This window comes from Stigmatopora nigra, chromosome 9 (assembly GCF_051989575.1).
Source record: "Stigmatopora nigra isolate UIUO_SnigA chromosome 9, RoL_Snig_1.1, whole genome shotgun sequence".
NCBI lineage: Eukaryota > Metazoa > Chordata > Actinopteri > Syngnathiformes > Syngnathidae > Stigmatopora > Stigmatopora nigra.
In genome coordinates, this window is record NC_135516.1 from 5960199 (window position 1) to 5970601 (window position 10403).

Genomic DNA, 10403 nt, shown 5'->3' on the forward strand with positions numbered 1-10403 from the left:
GAGCCTACATTATTTCATGGAATACAAGAACTTAAAAGAACCACAGGAACTTGAACCCAGATGTACAAATATTAAATGAAAAATTGTGCATAGAACTATTTTTAAATATAGTTATTTATTAGGGCTACATGGTGTTGTCTGGGAACCTTTGTCACACTGAGTACAGAAACCTAAAAGATCCTGAAGTCAAAACAAGACTTGGTTACTTTGGATTCCAGGAAAAAAAATACTAAACATCTCCCCGCATTCATAATAATAGGTTTTTCTTTTCTAAAACAATTTAGAATTTCCATTTGTGATTTTCCCGTAGTTATTATATGTATTTATGTATAAGACTCGAGCAACTGCATGATGAAGGGATGGGGGCTAAGGGGAAACAAAGGATTGTCCTGTTAGGGGCTATAAATCAAGCCTCGTGTCGGTCTTTTCAAGATCTCTCCATGCATCTTATGAGCTTGGTTGCCTTGTATAAAGAGCGGCCATAGCAACACTTCCTACTCACCTTACAGCCCCTGGCTGAGATGACTCGCAAGTCGGCTGAGATGCTATCCCCGCCTTTGAACTCCCTGCACCACATGCTCGGCATCAATCTGCATCTTTTACCCTTCACGGATCACCATGGCTTGCTGGGTAGGACGGGAAAGAAGGAGTCAGTCATAGAAAGGGATTTTCCCCTCCGTGCACTCAATCACTGCCACTCACCTGAAGAACCATCTTCTTGAATGATTTGTGAGCTTTTGGCCTCTTGGTAGTAGGAGAAACAATCCGTAATGATGATCACGGCAGCCAACACCATAAAGTACAGCTGTGTGTCATGTTGAAATGTGATTTGAAGTTGAAATGTTTAAAGTGATTTGATTCCATTTTACAATTTTTTTCAGAAAGACCTTCTTTAAACATTTAAAATAGGAAAATCTAAAATAAACTGTTAACTAAAATAATAATTTATTCTGTATATTTTATGAAAAAAATAATAATACCATCAAATAAGATTACTTAAGGCGTTAATTTGTGTTATTTTTGAGGGGCAAATAGTTATATGAATAAATAAATAAGAAAATTATGGTCTGCAAAATGTGGTATTTTTTAATCCAATTTGTAATGAATCAAAATTAAGTTTGGGAAACAAATTATCAATTTTTTTTGTTATTGTTTTTCTTTTTCAAGTTCAATTAAACAAGTTTACTGAAGATGAGTAGCCTATAAAATGGATAGATAAATTATTTTATTCCAAGCCGTTTTTCTCTGATTTCTATTATAACATTTAATATGATGAAGCTGACATTTTTTATGCTTAGGCAATGACACATCATTGCAGAAGATGAAAGCTCACTTTTCTAAGCATCCAATGAGACTGCTCTGTACTGCTTACGTATTTATAATATGGGAGTAAGATAACTTGCTACTACTTCAATCAAGTCCGGCAAAAAGATTAAAAAGCAAAAGACTTCATGTTCTATTCCGGTCATTTCGGACTGTGTTCAAACTATCAAGTCCGAGACTGCAAAAAGAACATTAAGGACATTTTTTTTTCTTTTAAGTAATCCCATCGTGACACCTTTCCTGTATTTATAGTGAACATCTTCACATCACTCGTGCCAGCCACTGCTTTAATGGAGCCAGTGCCCTGGAACATCAAATCCCTCTCCAAAAAGTTTGCTTCTTTCATTTTTGCCGTGTTTATCCAACAGCAACCGCACACTCGGCGGACGTGTAAAAATCCAGCAGAGCGAGAAAGACATTTGTTTCCTCGGAATATGGCTTGTCGCTTCAGTTTCCTGCCGACGTTTCTCCTGAATGTCTCTTTTGCTTCATCTCACTCGTGGGTGCTGTCGTGCTGCCATCCATAAAAGTCACAAATGTCAGAGTTGGGAGAAGCAACCTAACAGAATTATCTGAGGCTCTATCAATTCCAATGATACTGTTTGTAAGTCAAGTCTTTAGCTATTTTTCCATATTTTTTGAGATCTTTGGGGAGCATTTAATAATGGAATTTTGCAAAAAGATAGAAAAACTGTTGCGAGTTTTACCACAAATGAGGTTTAGGAAATTGCTCTAACATCTAACAGCCTCAATTTTTTCCATCCAACCAAGCTGTCGGTTGAGTGGGTTGAGTGGATTGATCGCATCAAAGTTGGCCAGCCTGTAATTACTCTACTTGGGTTGATTCTAATATTTAACAACAACATCAAACATGTTTCCGGATGGCCAAGTGACAAATACGTGTTAGCCTTGAACAGTTGTTAACAATATACATGGGAATTAAAACAACAGGGTTTTAGATGTTGTTACATGATAACTTATTAGTTTTTCCAAGGGCTCCTTTGAGATTCAAGGGTTTTAAATGTAAAATATTTACCATTCAGTCCAGGCCCGAGAACTAATGAGAACTTAGCTTAAGATACTTTCGTGTCAGGCTCTCCACTGTCTTTCCTTTTCTCTCACTCACATGCACCGTGTTTTGGTGGCTCTGCCTCACTTTGGTTTGAAATTATTATTTATTCATCATCCGAGCCACTTATCCTCACAAGGGTAGAACGAAACACTGAGATGAACAACGATGCATGAACGTATTCATACTTAGGGACAATTTAGACAGTTCGACCAGCCAACCATGCATGTTTTGGAGATATGGGTGGAAGCCGGAATACCTTGAGAAAAACCCACATAGGCATGGGTAAAACCTGCATACTCCACATAGGAAGGCCAGAACCGACCAGAGATTTAACCCTCGATCGATGAACCGTGTGCCATACGTACGAACCACTCTATTACTGTACTTTTATACTAAAAATGCACCCAAATGGATGGATCGGCATGAAAATCGTATGCATTAAAATGTCTGAAATGGGTCAAAATCCTCAAAAATATTAAATTGGCTACTGATTGTTAAACATATAAAAAGAAACACTGTTAAATCGATCAAAAAGCCTTGAATGGTATGGAAACAAATTATTTTCTTCCAAAGAATTCCAAAGAATCGATATTCTCTCGTATTGTCATGAAATCGATTTCCATCTCCAGTATACAAGTTTATAAACATGAGCCCAACCTGCTCGAGATTTTAGGCTACATCTTCAAGGCAGAATCTCTATGTTATGTAAACCTATCCAGTGCCTACATAATGGAAAATGAATTGTAAAATCATAATGGGTGTTATTGAAATATAATCAACGCATCTGACAACTACATGAAAATACACCAGGGGTCTTATTAACGATAAGACGTGCTGTTCATTTGCAAGACAATAATACATTTTGAATGCACAGAAAACGACAAAGCTTTGAACTCCGAAGCGTGTGGCGGAGCAGAAGTGGCGCACCCACTAGTCTGATGGTAATCGTGGGGGAGATTAACGTTATCGGTGCGGCGCACACCCGATCCTCGTCACTTTGCTGTGGCGACACCCTCCATTATGCAACGACTTAAGACTGAATAATGATTGTGTAATGACTGGCGGCCATAAAATGCACTGTGGATGGTTGCTTGGGTCCATTTGCTGGAGTATTTAAGTGAGCTAATGCGGCGAAATGAGGGATGCATGTACTATTTCCTTGGGGAAGACATCTATTATTCTTTTACAGATGCTTTATTATAACTCGCTTGTGTTTTAGAAGCCATTCTCACGATAGGACTGCTGACAGGAAGGAAGTTCAGGAATTGCTTAACATCCCAATTAGTCTTCACCCAGGTGACAGATAGTTTTGATTGTTTGACATTGATTTAAAGCAGTGGTCTCAAACCGGTCCTCAAAGGGCTGCAGGGGGTGCAGGTTTTCATTCAAACTGAACAAGGGGACACATTATGCAAGTGAAATTAGTTGATTGCAGCCAGGAGCTACTTATTTTAGAATACCCCTCATTGGTTAAACTGTCAACATTGAATTGGTTGAAACAAAGACCAGGATCTGATGTTTGTGTGACTAATAACTCATGAAAGTAAACAGTATTGGCTTAAGTCAAATATAAGGAGTACAAAATAAAAAATCTGATTACGAAAAGGGGTAAAAATGCATTAGAAATAAAAAAAAAAAAATACTATAATCAACTGAGCAAAATCCTTACATTCAAATCAACCTAAGTACAAGAACAAACTATTTGTACATGATGGCTTCTTAGAGTATTCCTGCCTGGCCTGTGAACAACTCGCATGTCATAAAGTGGCTAACGCGTCCCCTGCACTGTAAAACTACAGCATGTAACTTTATTGAACATTTTGTCTATGTTTTAACACCCAATAACATCAGGAGGGAAAATATAGATTTGCTTCGGTCACACTTTGTAAATGTGTGTGCGGGTGTGGCATGATTTGATGTGCAGACAATCCTCGTGAGACAATCCTCATTGACTGCTTGGCTTGCAATTTAGTGTGTCAACACATCAATGGTCTGTCTGGAAGACAAGAAAAACTAAAGAAAAACTGTGAGAGATTGACGAAGAAAACATTACCAAGGTGAACTAGGACACGTAACCTGTGTGTGTGTGTGTGTGGGGGGGGGGGGGGGGGGGGGGGGTTTACCTTGGAAAGGACCAGTCCATATCGATTGTTCGGGTCATTGGCTGAGATTTTGTGGTCATCCTGTCCAAAGAAAGAGAGACAAGTTTTAAGATGTAACCAATCAGCTTATTGATTTCACCCGCCACCATTTTTGATGAACAGATGAATTCATTTTGTCATTTAACATACTTACACACTCTATGGCAGCTTTTAGTGGCATTTATTTAACACGACAGTCCAGTAAAATGGTTGTTGAATAATTCAAACGTCCATTAAATGAATAGAATTTGTACTTAAATAATTAATATCGATATATAACCAAGTGTTTTTTTAAAAGAGGTTTTGTTACTGAGAATTATATTTTGAGAAATGAATAATTTAAATGGGTCAATTATTTTATTCAGAACTGATTAATTTAAATTATTTTTATATATTTCATTTGAAAACACTATTTAAATTTGGGTACATTTATTTTGGTGCAGATTAAAGAATGCCATTTCAATTTTTGTATTCCTTCAACTCTTTAGCCAGTGATGGATGCCCAATTATTGAAGGACTATCTTGATCATTTTCTATCAACCAAACAAGTTAAAATGAATTGGACATCTATCGCCGTAAGCAGGTTGAGTTTTAGCACGATTTTATTTATAACTACAATATTATGGCAAAACACTTGATGGGTGGTGCTCTGACGTTTGTTCGCCGGTATTTTGGTTGGCGTTAGGGTTGTCAAATGTACTTAGATATTAATCAAGTTTGCTTTTCAATTATTTTCTGTTTTGCCCTTCCCCAGGAAGACGACCCAATCATAAATAATATCATTTGTCAATAAAATTCCGACTGAATTTTGACATTTGCATATGATTGTATGTAGAACAAGAAAAAGAAAAGTAACATTGTTCAACTAACAACCAAGAATGACTAACACAGTGTTATTCGGTAACAGAATAGATTCAAATTGCTTCAATTTGCCTGAATTGAAAGACAAATAAAATCTCATTTAAACTGCAAACCGAGTTGCATACGCTTTGTAGCTTTGCTAGTCTCAGAGTTTGGGTAAATTTCTTTTTGTTTCATTACCACCCTTTCATGCCCCATTACTTTTCATCCCTGTGGAAAAAGTTGTTTTAAGAGGTTTTGTTTGTTCATATAACATCATTTTGTTGGTGCAAAAAACATAAAAACATTTAATAATAGGCCAGCCAACAAAAAGGCGTGTTATCAAGGGTTAATCATGCAACATTTACAATGACGTTCCTACGGATGAAATCATCAAGTGAAATGTTCAATACAGAATCAAACTGGTGCCTTCAATAAACCTGTTTAAATTTTACTTGTAAACACTGAGTCAGCACATTGTTCCAAGGGTCCAAAGCACTATATACGCCAACCATAAATCATACTGACAGGCTGCCAAAAGCTCCCAAAGACAAGGACGGGCTGACGAAAACGAAGCGCAATTCTTGCCATGATCCACGCCACCAAAACGATGGTGCTGACAAGAGGCGCGTCAGAAGATGCCCGACTGAGAAAAAGCCAGACCACATTTCACAGTGGCATTTTTGACAGAAGCTCAAGGAGTCGCCGCACACTGCCAGTGGCCCACAAATTATTTAGCGTTGGAGTACAAAGCGGCCCAGCGAGAGGGCACTTGCAAGGCAGGAGGGCAGGGCAGCACCGGGGGTGTCATGGGGGTCTCTGGCGCATGTGTTGCAGAACATTTTGTTTGTATTCATTAGCCTTTCCAGCATGTGAATATGAGTGACAAAAGCCGACCGGAGCCGACATGATATTAAAGTTTGTTTATTTCATACCCCAACTGGTACAGAGTTCAATTACCAATTGTAAAAAATGAATTAGCTAACATGGCAGATGAATATTATGATTTTAAAGCAGCTTTTGTGTTGAAGCAATAAAATCATATTGACATGGCTAGTACAATCACTTCATATGTTAGGCAATAAGTCTTCGAAAGCTTATCAAGACCTTCTCCTTCTTCAACTGCACTGTAGCTAAAACAGAAAGACATCACAAATGTTCATTTGCTGCCATCCTTCTGCTCAATTGAATTGGAGTGACAGCTGTGGACAATTTAATTTAAAAATCACAACAGAAGGATGAAAAGTGTTGAATGATTGAACGTATATCCTCGCCAATGCCAACAAAATAGTTAAGGAATACTAGGATTTTTATGATGTTGAGTAGAAAGATAATTGAATGTATTTTAATGGTAATTAACACAGTATGGTTTATTCCCTGTCTCGTGCACCAACCAGGCCACAAAAGAGTGAAAAAGCTCCTCACACAGAATGTCCAATTCACCTGTCGACGTCAGTCTCCGCCAGGGAATGGTCGGCTAGGAGAAGACGACCACAGAGGGAAAAGTAATCAAAGGGAGGCAAAAAGGAGCACTGAGCCCGAAATGGAGTCTGGTGGACCAATTCTCCTTCAAGATTACACTCCCATCTTCCCATAAAGCTAAATAGAATGGGGCCTGAAGGCGGCAAATAAAAACACAATTGTGTCATTATGCAAATAAAAATCAAGCCGGGAACGATATTTCCCCATCTCATCCAGAGATGTTAAGTGTTTCGGGAATAAAGATAAAGCAAGGCAATGGTAAGCTTTTGTTTGCCAGCTAATTTGCTTTCAGCAAAACAGCACATTTCACGGGTGGTCTCGGCACCCCAGCTCTGCAGTTTTGGGAAAATTCAGTCCCTGAAGACATTTTCACTGATCAACCTAAAGTCTTTCAAACATCTCATTTACAAATAGTAGTCTCATTAACCTTTGACTTTACTGAGGCACAACCCATAGTCCTTTTTGTGAAATAAACAAAACAAAGAAACAAAAAAATCACAGAACACTGTTTTAATTCTATTTTGCTGTTGGGTAGGAAGCTAGTCAGTTATCAGAAATGACATGGTGAAAGGTAGCCTTTTTCACGCATTGCGACTCTTCTGTTTACGATCATTGCTGTGGCTTTCGGCGTTTTGGGTTGTTGTTTTTTCCCTAAGAAATTCAATCTTCTTTATTTGTTTTACTAAATCCTGCTTTGACCAAGTGACAATTGATGTGTTGTCAATGAAGAGTTGTTAACAATGACATGATAACTGAAAGAACAAGGCTTTAGTGGTTGGTTCTGGCATTGCCAAAGTCCTGCAATAAAAACATATTGGTTTTGTCATTTTCAGGTGATGAATTATTCGTTTTTAAATCGCTACACTTGCTTTTAGAAACAAGAGGCGTACATGTAAGATATTTACCATTCAGTAGGAACCCAAGATCCGATGGTGATAAACTCAAGATGCCATTACTTTTTGTTTTGGCTTATTTATGTTTTGGCTAGTCGCACAATTACGTCAACGAGTCTCGACTACCGTTTTTTATTTAGTCATACCTCTGAATAGTCATCGGTTTCAACTAAGCAGATGCAAGGGTTTTTGGGGGTAGTATTCTATCATTTAATCAATGTTTAAAAACTAGTGATTGTGTAACTTCAAAGGGTAACTTCTGCAGTCAGCTGAAAAAAAAAATATGAAAGCTTCCAGGAGAAATATTCTACAGATTGATAAATATCTGCTATTTTAATATTTGGCTCCAGTCTTGTTGTTGTGTTATGTGCCAAAGTTATCCCTCGGGGTAGTTTTCATGTTATATAAACGTCAAGTTGTTGAGTGGGCTTGACTCACACCCTCCAGTTGCTATCGAGTGATAGCCGGTTTGTTATTGTTGTCAAATTTTTTGTGATCAAAAGAAAGTTCTGGATAAATGGGTCAAGGCAGGCAAAGGTAGTGCTTATCCTATTTTTTATGCTTGTTGTTGAGACATCCAAGCATTTTGCATTGCCACTTGACAACTTAGTTGTAGATGGCTGAATCAGGCCCATTCATTATCCGTACTCTGCATCCTCACAAGAGTTAAGGGGATTGCTGGAGTCTATCCCAGCTAACTATGGGCGAAGGGCCGAATAAACCCTAGAGTGGTTGCTAGCCACTCACAATCATATCGCCACCGAGCACTAATCGACCTCACACTTGCCCATAACGAAGTCAGGCGAGGGAAACACTACACCATCAGGTAGCTCCATAGACATTTTTGATGTGCAACATGGGGGTTTGGTATGCTCCCAATATTCCTGTTTATGTATTTTTTCATTTGATGAAAGCAGCAGACAGCAAAGGAAATTACATTTGGAAGAAAAGAAGAACAGACAGAAAAATATATATATACACCATTAAATACAAGTTACCTATGAACGTAGCAGTGCAAACGTGATTTAATTATTTTTTATCAAAAGACACCACGTGAAGGGTGGGGCATATGGAAGAGACAACCACTGGCACGATCCAAGGTGGACACCCGGACGGATTGGGGAGAGGAAAGCGGGAGCGAGAAAATGTAGAGGTCACCACGGGGTGAGAAAATAGTCTTTAACAGTCTATATCAGCCAATATTTCAATTGTTGTCAAGAGGGGGGAAGAGAGAACAAGCCTGCAGGCCAATTTTTGGACTGACATGGGTGGAATTCTCTACCTACACCCTATGGCCAATCTTGGCCTGTTAAAAGTGGTGTGAAAAAAAGATGGCAGTGATGACTGGAAGGCACAAGTCACAAAGCTAAAATAAAAAGCTAAGATTGAAAAATGAACAGATAGTTGGCCAGTTGTAATTTAAAGCAGCTATTTTAGGGGCATTTCCTGAAATTGTGTCACCATGGGTATGAAGATATTTCTCTTACCTTATTTTACACCAAATCCATTTTAAATGAGTCCTCTCATTCTTGCAGATGTTCCCAGTTGCAGGACAAATAAAGGCTGATTCAAGTCTTATCTTCTCTCCTGACAAAGAAGCCCAGTAGTGCAGAATCTCCACATGGGAAATCATTGTAAAAGGCCATTTGAAGTTCAAGTCTGACCGTTTCCTGTCGGGGCAGCCTTCTCAAGCAATCGCTGGACCATTTCACAAGTCGATCATCACACCAAATCCCCCTATTCAAAAATGGCATTTTAAAAAAAAAGAATATTTGAAAACACGTTATCTTTTTCAGAACTGGATACATCAGATTATACGGCCATTTTATTTCCATTCGAGAATACTACTTTGATCTTAATGATTCTATTTTGTTATTTTTTAAATCTTACACTATTTTTTTCATCAAAAGTTAGCATTCACTGATACTTTATCAATGAAGATGGATACTTCATTGAACAAGTAAGTCAAAATCAAGGATGTCCAAACTTTGAGAAAAAATATTAATGGCCAACTTGAAATTCCTCCACTTTTATATATTTTCAGTATAAATATAAAATTGCATTTTTTTATATAGTAAAATTGGGGTAACCAGAGCTGCCATAATGTCGATTGAGTGATGAGAAAGGAAAATGTCTTACACTTTTTTGTAAGTGAAGCAAAGTACGTAGCTATGTCTGGTCAGCATAAGGTTAAAAAAATTCACTGCTGTTCAGAGCTTGTTGGGGTGGCAGCGGATATTAACGTTAACATATTGAGCGCATACGCCGACAGGCCCACGTGACAGATGTCGGCCATGATCCTATGACACCGCCATACTGGCATATTTTCACACTCACTCTCACACTGCCAACGCATGCTTTTTTGGCTTCTTGCCTTCTGTTACTTCTTTTGCGCTTGAGGCAGAGAAGTTGCTTCATTGGGTATGCCTGTGTTATCTCTCGTATAGAAATTAAAAGCAACTGGTGTAAAGCATCATTACTAAGACACATTTCGACACCATGTAAATATTCCATGCCACCAATTAAACATCATCAAACTACTAAATTATTACTAGACCTGGCACACGAAAGGGATTGGACATCTCTCCCTGGGTAGGAGTTAAGAACTCTAAGCCGGCATAGCAAGTATTGAAAAAGTGAATTGTTCAGGGT

General features: G+C 38.3%; 1 long non-coding RNA gene across 1 annotated transcript; it reads right to left on the reverse strand.

The window, feature by feature from the left end:
- Positions 1 to 4065: 4065 nt before the first annotated feature.
- On the reverse strand, positions 4066 to 9484 carry LOC144201329 (uncharacterized). The gene is made up of 4 exons (XR_013327314.1): positions 9416 to 9484; positions 9239 to 9338; positions 4519 to 4578; positions 4066 to 4391 (listed from the first exon to the last, which is right to left on the reverse strand). It is a non-coding gene; the product is annotated as an uncharacterized LOC144201329 (long non-coding RNA).
- Positions 9485 to 10403: the final 919 nt, after the last annotated feature.